The sequence below is a fragment of the Mytilus galloprovincialis genome, chromosome 5 (assembly GCF_965363235.1).
Source record: "Mytilus galloprovincialis chromosome 5, xbMytGall1.hap1.1, whole genome shotgun sequence".
NCBI lineage: Eukaryota > Metazoa > Mollusca > Bivalvia > Mytilida > Mytilidae > Mytilus > Mytilus galloprovincialis.
The window spans coordinates 97,705,685-97,719,151 of record NC_134842.1 but is presented as its reverse complement, the minus strand read 5'-3'; the positions used below and the strand labels follow the sequence as shown (position 1 = coordinate 97,719,151).

Below are 13,467 nucleotides of genomic sequence, written 5' to 3'. Positions count from 1 at the left end.
CCCTATATCCCTGACCTCCCCGTAAATTAAATGGTCGTCCCCTTAAACTAAAGGAAAGGTTTTTCTTTTTTCTTCTTAGTATCTTCTATTTCAGTGAACCCCTACGCGACTGTTTTTAAGTTTTTTTTTTTTAGAAAAATAAAGGATTTCACTCGAAAATAGTTTTAAACTCCTGTTAAAAGTTCAGTAGAAATAGGCAAACGCCACGCACAATTTAATCTGTTAAAACAAAACTGCACCTTTTGTTTTAATCCCACCTTAATATCTCAAAATATGTCACATCTTATGTCATTCTGCATTTTGTAAAAAAGCAAATTTTGTTCATTTGAAAAAAAAAATGACAATATATTGACGTATATGTACACATGTATTATGGTTTGGTGTATGTAGATTTAATTGGTCGGTACTTGAGGAACAGTCGGAGTGTGAGTCAAGTAGACACAGTCTGTCAAAAGTTGTTATGGTAACGTATCTAATTAATTCAGAAATCTAAAAATATAAGAGTTAATTACTGTGTTTTTGAGAATATAAACACAAAATTGAAGCAACTGACGATCCCATCTTGAGCAAGATTCATCGCTTGCACGCGTCATGCAAAATACAATATCCATACGCTTTGGTATAAATCAAAAACTAAAAAAAAACAGCATTGAATTCAATGAACAGCAACAACCCCGTTCAAACTAAAATTGAAAATGGAAGTGGGGTATTTGTCAAAGAGACAAGAAATAGTCGAAGGCCATCAAAAGTTCTTCCACGCAGCGGGAAAATCCCGCAGCCGCGGATTGGGGATTCAGTTGGCCCCTACACAAAAATGTGTACTACCAAGTTTAGTGAAAATGGACGTAATGTGTACTACCACGTTTAGTTAAAATGGACCTTTTACTTAACTCCAAAACGTATAAATTAACAAAAATGAAATCAAACATCAAGACTAACCAAGGCCGGAGGCTCCTGACTTGAGACACGCACAAAAAATACTGCGGGATAAAAAACGTTTTGAGAGATCTTAACCCTCCCCTTATAACTCTAGTCAATGTAGATAAACAAACACACAGCAATACGCACAGCAAAACTCACTTTAAAAGAATTCAGAATCCGATGTCAGAATAGGTAACACTAGAAACTAAACAAAACGACAATGATACATAATTTAACAAAAGACAAATAGCAGTTAGTGACATGCCAGCTCCATGTTGATTTGAATTTACAAATGATGTCCTTGTACCGACGATAAACTTTAGAAAATGTTTTGATAAGTTTGTGATATCGAAAACTTTGGTGTAATAATTTTTTAATGAATGGCTATTATCTATTTTGAATTTATTGAACCATAAAACTAATTTTTGACTCTTCACATTGAATAATCCGCGAGGCGGATTATGTAAAATGTGAAGAGTCAAAAATTAGTTTTATGGTTCAATAAAGTCAAAATAAATTATTGCCATTCATTATAAATAAATTTCTATCAATAATAAGGCTCAAAGAACTTTTTATATTATTTATATTACCAATAACAACGTACACACATGTTGGCGTATGAATACACATCGTCAGAGTGGGCGTGTCGCCATCAAAATTGACAACATTGAAAATAAAACTAATAATTTTAACCAATCAGAATACAGTAAAAACACCAAATTTATTTATTCGGCAATACAGAGAAAAACCAAGTTTTCCAAGTTATAAGAATAGTTGACGAATGCCCAGAATCTCTTGGGTAAGCATTTCGTGTCTCTTCGTTGAAGCATTATTTCTGTTTTATACTTCCATATCTACATGAGTGTTGTATGTAGGTTAATTGTTCTAATTGCCCTTACTTTGCATCTTTGAATTACTTTGATATATCTCTTTTAATTGTCTGTCTGTATGGCTCTACCACTGCGCGCTGGTTTATAAGAATATTGCTTTAACTGCCTTTATGTCAAACATGATTCTCTCTTTTATTCGATAATTCATAAAATTATACGAAAGAACAAACTCGTACCAACAAAAGTCTAACAAAGTCGAGCATATTTTCATCTAAAACGTGATACTGCTACTTTCTCCCGTGCGACGAGTTGGACATAAAAACACCGTCCATCCTCACGTGAAATCGTGGACCCCCCCCTTCCGTTTGTGTGTCCGTTTGTCCGTTTGGTCTTGTAAACATTCTCACGTGTACAATTCTTGTAAGATTTTGAAAAAATGTATACCAAAAGTAAGTTTCAACAATGTCTCCAACAAGCTAAGATTGAAATTTAGTGCCTATCCAATATTTTCATAGGTATGGTCCTTAAAAATATAAATAATGGGACATTGGATTGTGAACACACTTACGTGTATACTACTTACCTGATAGAATTTATTTTACAAATCAATGTATCAAATAACTCGAACAAAATGGAAATATCAGTGCCGATCAACTATTAAGAAAAAACAAAGATATACCCTTGAAGTAATGTATTGTTTTAATTCAAAATATCATTGTAAGACTCTCAATCTTATATTTCTCAAAGATATCTATAAAGAAAGTTTAAAAGAAGCAAAACAAATTTAAAATACAAGGTATTACACATTGAAAGATAAAATACGTGGCACTGTATTATTTTCTTGATACATACAAAATATTGAAAAGTTCTTGGTGTTGTGTATTTTTTTATATTGATAATTTCATTTTTTCTGCGGCAGATCGATAGAATAATGCCTTAAGTTATAACATGAAACATAAGACTATTAAAAGTATAAAGAATTATATGAAGAATACTAAATAATTTCAAGAATTGTTTTTTATGATGTGAATTTCAAAAGAAAGGCTAATAAAAGGGTTTTTAAGGTGGTACCCAACACTTTCACTAAAATTAATTTGGCTCGTTTAATTTTCATAAAATTTTGTCAAAGTATTTACTTTGAGACTATAATAAAAATATAAAAATTTAAAACTTTTTGAACCAACCGTTTTGTCATAAAAATTACACTGGTTATATAGCAAATTGACAAACACCAATTTTGATCATTGAGAAGCTTTATATTCATTTAACAACGCAACGTAATTAAAACGTTTAGCTGACTTTACAGAGTTATCTCCCTGTAGTGTTAGGTACCACCTTAAGGTGGCACGGTAGTATTTCCCTGCCATAGGCGACAATGTTAACATTTTTCAGATTTTCATGACTTTCTAACACTCTCCAAGACCTAAAACCTACTGTAACTTGAAGTACTTTCATTCAGATATTCAAAAATAAATGAGAAACACCATCATGACCGTTTACTTTTTTAGCTATTGTCACCAGTCTAAGGGAACCAGTCATTTACATCATATTTGGCCGCAGTAAATGCAATATTCTAAAAAAATTGTAAAAGATTTATTTCAATAGTTACATTTGAAAATTGCTATTTTTCAGACTCATAATTGGTTAAAATACTTGAAAAAAATGTTTCTGGTTGATAATCCATTTTAATGTCCAATCACAGTGTCATAAGTATTCACCTAAGTAGGGTACACAAAGGAGCAACCTAAAACGTTGGAAGCAAATACTACCGTGCCACCTTAACCACCACTTAATTAAAAGAATATGCTGTAAATGTCTTTTATTCACTATCTATAATCATTTCTTAAACTGTCTGAAAAATCTTGAGGTGTTCTTACATCCATTCCATGAAAACAGAGGAAAATCAAACGACTACCCATATGCTGCGGAAATCCAGTTTTCAACTCTGAAAAAGAAGAAATAAGACTAATTAGTATTTTATAATTTTTGACATTAAATACAATGAGCACTGCATCTTATTATGTTTTATTTCAAGTAGAAATGAAATGCACTTCAATTCAAGGTAAAATGGAGACTGATGGTCACATTTAAGGCCAGCTTGAGGCCTTTTAGTATCATTATTTGTAATTATTTCAGGTGTTTTTTTGTCAAATTTCAAAGTATTTATTCCTATTTCATATAAAAAGTGACAAGTAGAGAGCTTTTTTCTAGTGTAATATTAAAACAGTTTATAACTTAATGCATTTCTGTCAATTAGAGGTAAATTATTATTGAAATGGCATTTTATTGGATGTATGATGTCAGAGGTATATATATCTATTACTTTCTTGCACTATAAATCACTCAACACACTCTGACTAACTAGATGCTGAGTCAACGTTTATGCTACTATTGACAGATCCAATTCCACCTGTCCTGACCTTTCCCTGATACAAAAACCCAATTAAATTTCTCTAACTGTAGACAAAGATAAGCTTTTTATGAAAATTTGTGAAATATTTAACCATGAAAGGCAATACTAAAAGAAAAAAAGGACACTTTTCTACCTTAAAACAACCTGATTCAAACAGAAATGGAAGTTCCAAAGGCCTTAAAGTTAAGGATGTTAAGAGGACTTATTTGAGACTTAAAAAGACAACACAAAAAAAAGTGAATTGCATTCCAAGAAGTGTGCAGCTGGTTGCGGCCAATAATGAACTGCCCGAAAACTTTGAAACTACTGTACTTCTAAGACCCAAGCAGGACTCTTCATTTCTGGACTGTAAATCAATGACAGCGGAAAATATCATTAGGTAAATACTAATATTATTATTTTTTTACCCATTTAAATCATTTATTTAAGAAATAGGGGAATGACAAAATAAAAATCAACTGAATTGTACTGTTATTTTACCCCTTAAATAAAATAAATTCAATTATTTTTATGAAAAAAAAGCAAACTTTAACAAAAATAGTTGTTAAACTTACTACAATTAATACTTTAAGACTTCTTTTCTACTTTTATAACGCAAATAATACCTGTACAGCTGTCAAAATATATTTTTACATTAATTTAAACATCTGGTGTAAGGGAGGTAATTCTCGTTGAAAACTACAGTCTTGAAAAATTTCTATTTTCCCATTTAAATAAATTTTAACACTATTCCTGAACATTTTTTTTGTTACGGTAGGGCAGAACAAGACACGTACAGACTGGTACATTTACAAAAAAGCAGTGAAATGTGGAATGAAAGCTTTCGACAACATTTAAGTAAAAGACCAACCTGTAAAGGCAATCTCCAGTGGAATACCCATAAAGAAGAACAAAGAGGCTTTGTATGGAGAGCTACACTCAATTGTGATAATTGCAACTTCATTTCCAAAAAGTACAAGTTATATAAAGAAGTCCAAACAACAAAAAAGGGGCCAAAGCCTGCCGCAATTAATTATGGCATGCAAGTAGGACTTTCGCAAGTTTCAATGGGTTCGTCAGGACTTCGAAAAATTTTATTGAGCGGCAATATTCCTGCTCCTTCAACAAAGGGTATGCAAAATTCTGCCAACAAAGTGAATGAAAAGATTGAAATTCAAAATGTAGCTGATATGGCTGATATAAGAACTGAACTAAAAACAATAAATAAAATGCGGGGTCATCCTGAATCTCATATTGATGTTGAAGGCGACGGATGTTATAATAATCCCCTATACAGTGGTATTGGTAAAACTCCATTTCAGCCGGCAACCCAAAGTTGTTATGTTGTTGTTGAAAACATGACAGATAAAAAGCTAGTAATCAATCTTGTCACAAAAAATAAACTGTGCAGTCATGGAAAGGATCATAGTAATGAAAACATCAATAAAAAAAATTGTAAATGTACACAAAACTTACAAATGGTCGAAAGCATAGGGAATGAGCAGCGGAGTGCAAGTGAGAGCTTATCCAAACTGTACAGTGAGGGTTTTGAAGTAAGACATATAACTACAGATCCTGACAGCAGTGCCTATAGAGCAGCTGAGCAATTGGCATCTAATTATAATTCAAAAGTAACACCTGAGCATTTAATTGATACGCGACACTTTTCTGACAATCACCGAAAACAGATAAAGAAAAATGAAATTTTAACTAGTTTGATGCCGGCTAGGACTAAAAAACAGCGAGAGGATCTAATCGGCAGATTCGCTTTAGATCTAAGCCAAAGATGTCATGCCGAATACAAATCTGCATTAAAACATTGTGATGGGAATTTCCAAACCTTCAAAAGAAAGCTGTCTCACACAGTTGATGCTATTATTCTTTGTTATCAAAGTAAACATTGTATCTGTAAAAGAAATTCTTTTGTTTGCAAGGGGATAGAAGATCCATGGATCAACAAGAGCATCTATTTGCCTAAAACCTTTAAATTAAATCTAACTCTGAAACAGCAGTCAGAATTAAGAAAATGTATTAATTACAGACTAGGCCCAAAAGAATTAGAGCGCACTAAACTGGGAACAAATACCCAAAAATCTGAATGTGTCAACAGAATAATTAGGCGTTCCTTACCTAGAAGTAATACATTCAGCAAAAATTTCCAAGGCAGGGCGAATAGCGCTGTTTCTTCAGCAAACCATGGCCCAGGTGAATCCGTGATGGCTTTATGCTTGTCCGTTGGTGCCCCGGTCACAGCTGGATCTAAAGTTCACACACACCTACAGCAAGAACAAAAAATTTATGAGAACCACAAACAATATAAAAAATTAGCTAAATATATGAAGAACAGGAAACAGAAAGCTAAAGCAAAATTTGAATTATATTCTAAAAATCAGGAGGTAAATAAATATGAAAAGGGTATGCTACTTAAGAGCCAAAAAAATATTCGACAAAAACTGGCCGACACAGCAAGAGGTGATCATGAAGCGTACACGAAGAAGGCTAAAAAATCATAGGATAAGAATACCTTTTGTATCATACCATGCAGTAGGGATAGTGCAGTTTCGAACAGTTTCCTTTTTTAAAACATTCATGTCTGTTCATATTTATACAATGAGGCTCATGCACAAGATGTTCAATTAGGATACATTTCTTATTGTTGCATAGATGACTGACATCTAATTGTTCTCCATATTCATTTTTATTTTGTAAATGAGGATGTAATATTTTATTGTGTGCCATATATACAAGTCTGTGAGTCTTTTCAACAGTTTTTTTTCCATCTGGCCAGGTTACTCTCTTCCTGCCATAGCCAGCTTCAGAACAGGCACCATTCCACTGCATGCATTTATTGCCGAGGGGTAAAATAGAGCTTTTTCTGCATAATTCAAGTAAAATGTTTTCAAAGAATGCTTCCATAATTAATGACTTAGGCTACATGTGTCAAAAAACAGAAAAGAATTTGAATACAGCGGCAATTACTATGACAACATGGGAGACATGTATCTCGGTTAAGGTGGCACGGTAGTATTTCCCTGCCATAGGCGACAATGTTAACATTTTTCAGATTTTCATGACTTTCTAACACTCCCCAAGACCTAAAACCTACTGTAACTTGAAGTACTTTCATTCAGATATTCAAAAATAAATGAGAAACACCATCATGACCGTTTACTTTTTTAGCTATTGTCACCAGTCTAAGGGAACCAGTCATTTACATCATATTTGGCCGCAGTAAATGCAATATTCTAAAAAAAATGTAAAAGATTTATTTCAATAGTTACATTTGAAAATTGCTATTTTTCAGACTCATAATTGGTTAAAATACTTGAAAAAAATGTTTCTGGTTGATAATCCATTTTAATGTCCAATCACAGTGTCATAAGTATTCACCTAAGTAGGGTACACAAAGGAGCAACCTAAAACGTTGGAAGCAAATACTACCGTGCCACCTTAAGTTAAATATTTGTATGCCTGGTTAGCAAAAAGGCGTTTAAACCAACACACGGAAATAATAAATACATTTCGGAATACTTATTGTGTCCCTTCATTTACATAAAAATGTACACATTTCGAAATGTTCGTAGTCCATTGTTAAAATAAGAGGAAGTCACAACATATTACATTTACACATTTATCTATGGTTGAACGAATATCAGTTGTAATAATTTGTTAATTATTCTACGCACTTCATTTATTTAAAACATATCCTCAAAAATGAATAAAACACAAAAAAAAGTAACTTCCCGTACAGTTTAGTATGTATCAAATAATTCTTGTGCACAACGTTTACTAGGATTTATTAATATTTATCGAAGTAAGTTGATTTGACGTTTTGTAAATGAATTGTTAGCAGTTTCAAAATTTAAAAGATATAACATCGTAATGGAATTTGCCTGTTGAAATTAAGAATCTATTTTATAAACAAAAAAAATTGTTATACTCATAATACAGTTTTGAATAATCCCATTTGTACAAAAAATTATGCTGTTTATCTTTTTCCTTACAGGAAATATGAAGCTTTCAAGTCTATTGCTGGTTGCAGTTTTATTTCATAGTGGAACAACTCATGATTGTTTTATTGATAACGGAAGTCATTTCAGAGCAGATTGCCATAATCAAAATTTAACAGGTATTCCGCAAGATTTACCGATAGACATTGAATTCTTGGATCTGAGTGAAAACAACTTGGGAGTTATTCTAAATAAATCATTTGCAAGATACAGCCAATTGAAAGCACTTGAGATTCAATACAGTAAAATACACACAGTACAACCCGAAGGCTTTGGTGGTTTGAATAGTCTGGAAAATTTATCGTTAGCCGGAAATGCACTAAATATATCGACGGATGGTTTATTTATATTGAAAAGTATCCGAAATATTATCAACCTTGATTTTAGTTTAAATATGGATTCACCGAATAAAAAAGGGTTTCTATTTTATCCCGATACGGCATTTCAACAGCTCACACAATTACGTAACTTGAGTATTGACTTGTACGGACAACCAGTTTTTGGACCCGGATTTAGATATTTGAAACTCGATCATTTACAATTCAAAAGCTGTAGTATCAAGGCTTTACATAATAAGACGTTTGTTAATTTTCCGGAATCAATTAAAGAACTCCATCTGACGGAATGTAAACTTATAGAAAATAAAGACATAGAAATTAATGTACTATTTCCTTTTTCGAAGCTGTCCATATTAAGTTTATCCGGTACTTCAATATATCTGACCAAAGGACTAGAATTGCTATACCCGTTTAGAAACAAAAGTTTGGAGATTTTGGATTTATCACATATGGTAAAACCACCTAACTACGATAAACAATCCATCACACCAGATGCCATCATATTAACAGCAGAAAAGACGCAGTATTTGAAAACAATATGTGTTAAAACTCTTTCCTTAGCTGACAACAACATTGTTGACATTCTACCTCATTCATTTTTTGATTCGGATTGGAATCATCTTGACTGTTTGGAACATGTAGATTTGTCGGGTAATCGTTTTGGATTTTCTTCCTTAGGCTTCCAAATGAGAAAAACTAGTCCAAAACTTGCGAATCTAAAAATATTTGATTTTTCATATATTCCTCTTAGATATAAAAGCGCAAATTACCTACCAGTGACTACCGATGTCAACCCAAACCAGTTTCGATTCAAACACGAAGATGAAAGTTGTTCCGATGCAGCTCATAGTATTCTGACACTTAATGTACCAATTCCGTCACGGTTAGAGTTTGTTCGTATAACACACGTTCTTGGTGCACCACCTCTTATCAAACTGAATTTACAGAATACTGCTAGCGTACGATATGTTGATATGTCCTATTATGACGTTAAATGCTTTCCTGTAATCTTAATAAACGAAACAGAAAACAATCTGGAATATCTAGATCTTTCAGGAATTGATTGTAAATTATATTACAAAAACATTCCTTTCTTTCGTGCACTGAAAACATTGATAATGAAAGGAGCGCATTTTTATCGGGCTGTTGAGAATAGCATTAATTTGTTACTCAATGTTCCTAACCTAACCAAATTAGATTTAAGCTCGAACAGCTTGTTTACGATTCCGGCATCGTTTTTAAAGCATTTGAAATATCTCGGAACTTTACGACTGTCACACAACTATTTAAATAATGTTCCGAGTGCAATTGCAGATCTTCGAAATCTAAGGTCCCTCGACTTAACTGGCAACAGAATTTTTACAGTGTTTCCTAATTTTACTTCGTGGTTCAATTCCCAAAGGACCGTAAATACCACTTTCCATCTTCAAATACTTGGAAACGATTTTTCCTGTTCCTGTGAACACCAAGGGTTTATTCGATGGTTAAATACTACAAAGATCACTTTGGATAATGTCAAACCTTACAAATGCCGGCTGACTAACGGGTCAATTACTACCACACAGGTCGTTTTACAGAACTTCCATTCATTATTTAGTCACTGTTACGCAACGACGTGGTTGTATATAGGAATAAGTATAGTTATTTCTGCCTTCATAATTATTCTTCCAACTGCTGTTATTTTTAACTTCCGATGGCGCATACTATTTTTCTTATATAGAAAGTTTCGCAGAATTGTAGAAAGCAATATGAATCTTTCGTATGAATACGATGTTTTTGTGTCGTACGGATACAATGGTTATACATGGGTACAGAGCACGTTGATAGATAAATTAGAAACTGAATGGAGACTAAATGTGTGTCTTGAGGATAGAAATTTTGTTGGTGGGAGGTCAATCTATGAACAAATTGCGCATTCGATTTCTAGAAGCCGTCATATTATATTTGTTGTGACTTCCGATTTTATGTCTAAACCATTTGCTGCTTACGAAATAGATCAAGCAAAAGAAGCTAAATCGTATCGTACTCTCCAGAAAGTAATAATTGTTGCACTTGATATTTGCATCCAAGACATTCCAACAGATTTACGGTCAATATGGAGTGATGTGTCAGTAATTGAATTATCGGAAAACAATAGGGATGACCAATTGTCTTTTGAGAATCTGAGAACGAGGCTTCTTTTGAATTTTTGAGAGTATATGCAACATTAGTTTTTTTTTAAACAAAAGTTTCTTGCATTTTTTTTGTCTCTATTAAAACGACGTGTATATGTTCCAGACCGTATGAGTATTTGGACCGTACGCGTACGGTCTGGACCGTATGCGTACTTTTTCAAAATACGTATACGGTCGGACCGTACGCGTACGGTCTGACTAATATTAAGAAGTTGGTCAAGTTTATTAGATACAAATGTATATAACAGATCAACATAACTTATATCTCAAACTAATATAAAAAGTTCAATAGTAATTGAAATAAAAACTTAATATTTTAACTCCTGAATTAGCATGTCAGTAATTCAGCAATTGCAGCCCAGTATGCTCATTGAAATTGAAGTTATCGGAAGTAAACATAATGTGGGAGGACAATTGTTATAGAATATTTAGGAACTTTAAAAAAAATGCATATGCAAAGGAACATGCATGAACAAAACATGTTAATGTAAAAAAAAAATATGACGTTCCTTGTGGTAGCAAGACTAGTGTCACCTTGGGCCAGAGTAACAAAATAGGATTCAGATATACAATTAAACAAATATTTAATGTCAATTGTTCGCTTATTTACATCATCCATCTATTTGTAATAATAACAATTTGTATAACTAAAAATAAAGATTTTGATAAATGATTGTTTAAAGATTAACCCATATGATCTCAAAACATGTCTGGTCAGCTGGTCGCGTATGGTCGGACCGTACGAGTATACGCATATGGTCTAAATACTCATATGGTCTGGAACATATATACATGTATATATAAAATTGAGAATGGAAATTGGGAATGTGTCAAAGAGACAACATCCCGACCATAGAAAAAACAACAGCAGAAGGTTACCAACAGGTCTTCAAGGTAGCGAGAAATTCCCTCACTTGGAGGCGTCCTTCAGCTGGCCCCTAAACAAATATGTACTAGTTCAGTGATAATGAACGCCATACTAATTTCCAAATTGTACACAAGAAACTAAAAGTTAAAATAATACAAGACTAATAAAGGCCAGAGACTCCTGACTTGGGACAGGCGCAAAAATGCTCAACCTTCCCCATATACTTCTAGCCAATGTAGAAAAGTAAACGCATAACAATACGCACATTTAAAATTCATTTCAAAAGAAGTCCGAGTCTGATGTCAGAAAATGTAACCAAAGAAAATAACAAAATGACAATAATACATTAATAACGTTAACAACAGACTTCTATCAGTTAACTGACATGCCAGCTCCAGACTTCAATTTAACTGATTGAAAGATTATGATTTTATCATACGAATATCAGGCACAATCCTTCCCGTTAGGGGTTTAGTATCATACCATCATAACATATATAAGAAAAAACATAACCCGTGTCATGCCAAAAACTGGTTTTTGAATACAAGTTTTTAGTTTCGATGCAAAGACCCTATAAGTGAATCAATATTAACGCCAAAATATGCAATTTGTAATGACCTGACAACAGTATCGTAACTATATCCCTTCTTAATAAGTCTATTTAAAGGTTTTGTTAGGTTCTGAGGTGAATACTGACATTATTGTGCTTTATAAAGAATATTTCCATAAAAAATTGGATGTGAAATACCTGAACGTATAAGAAGTCTGCATGTTGAGCTATATTTACGAATGATTTCCTTATACCGATGATAAAATTTAGTAAATGTTTTGACTAGTTTGTGATATCGAAAACCCTGGTGTAATAATTTGTCAGTAATACATAAATTTCTCTCATTAAAATCTAAAACATTGTTACATACACGAGCGAATCGTACAAGTTGAGATATATAAACACCGTAAAATGGTGACAAGGGAACGTCACCATCTAAAAATGAATAATTAATGATAGGAAATGAAAAATCTTCTCTTTTATCATAAATTTTAGTATTAAGCTTTCCGTTAGTAATATAGATATCAAGATCGAGAAAAGAGCAGTGATCATTGTAAGTATTAGCTTTATTTAAAGTAAGTTCAACAGGACAAATTTCTTTAGTATACATACTGAAGTCGACATTATTGAGAGCCAAAGTATCATCCAAATATTTAAAAATATTAGTAAATTTGTTTATCATGTGTTGTTTCGATGGGTCTTTGCTGATTTTTGTCATAAATTGTAACTCACAGCAATACAAAAACAGGTTCGCAAAAAGTGGTGCACAGTTAGTCCCCATTTGAATTACGATAACCTGACGTTATACGGAATCTCCAAAGCGAACAAAAATGTTATCTAGTAAAAATTCAAGGGTATATATAGTATCAAAGCATGTCCAATTGACATAGTTTTTTTTGTTCATTGCTACTAAAAAATAACCTGGCGGCCTAGCCAAGATCAGATGTGCATTTCATATTGGGTCTATGTTATAAGCTTGTAAAGACAAGAAGATGAACTTTACATAAGTAATACATCTTTGAACTGAAGAAGAGAATGTAGGGTTTTACAATGAATATCAAATATCATGTATAGGTCTTACCGTTTTGAAAAAAAACCACTAAAATACACGCTGAAAATGGGCAAAATTTCACGTTATGTTGTTTCAGTTAAAATTTCTCTGTTTTTATCAATTGATAGTTAAAAAGTGAAATTAATTTGAACTACATTATTGGTTCACTGTTATAGACAATTTATTCATCTTTCTTATACTGTTTGTTGCAACAAAAAATCTTCAGTGGTTACAAAGTTATGATAAAAAGTTAAATACTATGCAGGTGTTATGAAATTTTGTACTTTTGTTTTTAGCCTTCTCAGTGTAGTGATAAAAGAGAAGAATAAATCA

General features: G+C 32.6%; 1 long non-coding RNA gene across 2 annotated transcripts; it reads right to left on the bottom strand.

The window, feature by feature from the left end:
• Positions 1-3,329: 3,329 nt before the first annotated feature.
• LOC143076835 (uncharacterized) lies at positions 3,330-7,591 on the bottom strand. Of its 2 annotated transcripts, XR_012978803.1 has the most exons (3): positions 7,250-7,591; positions 6,274-6,419; positions 3,330-3,696 (listed from the first exon to the last, which is right to left on the bottom strand). It is a non-coding gene; the product is annotated as an uncharacterized LOC143076835 (long non-coding RNA). The 2 variants fall into 2 exon arrangements; XR_012978802.1 differs by having other exon boundaries at positions 6,274-7,591.
• Between the last annotated feature and the right edge of the window lie 5,876 nt (positions 7,592-13,467).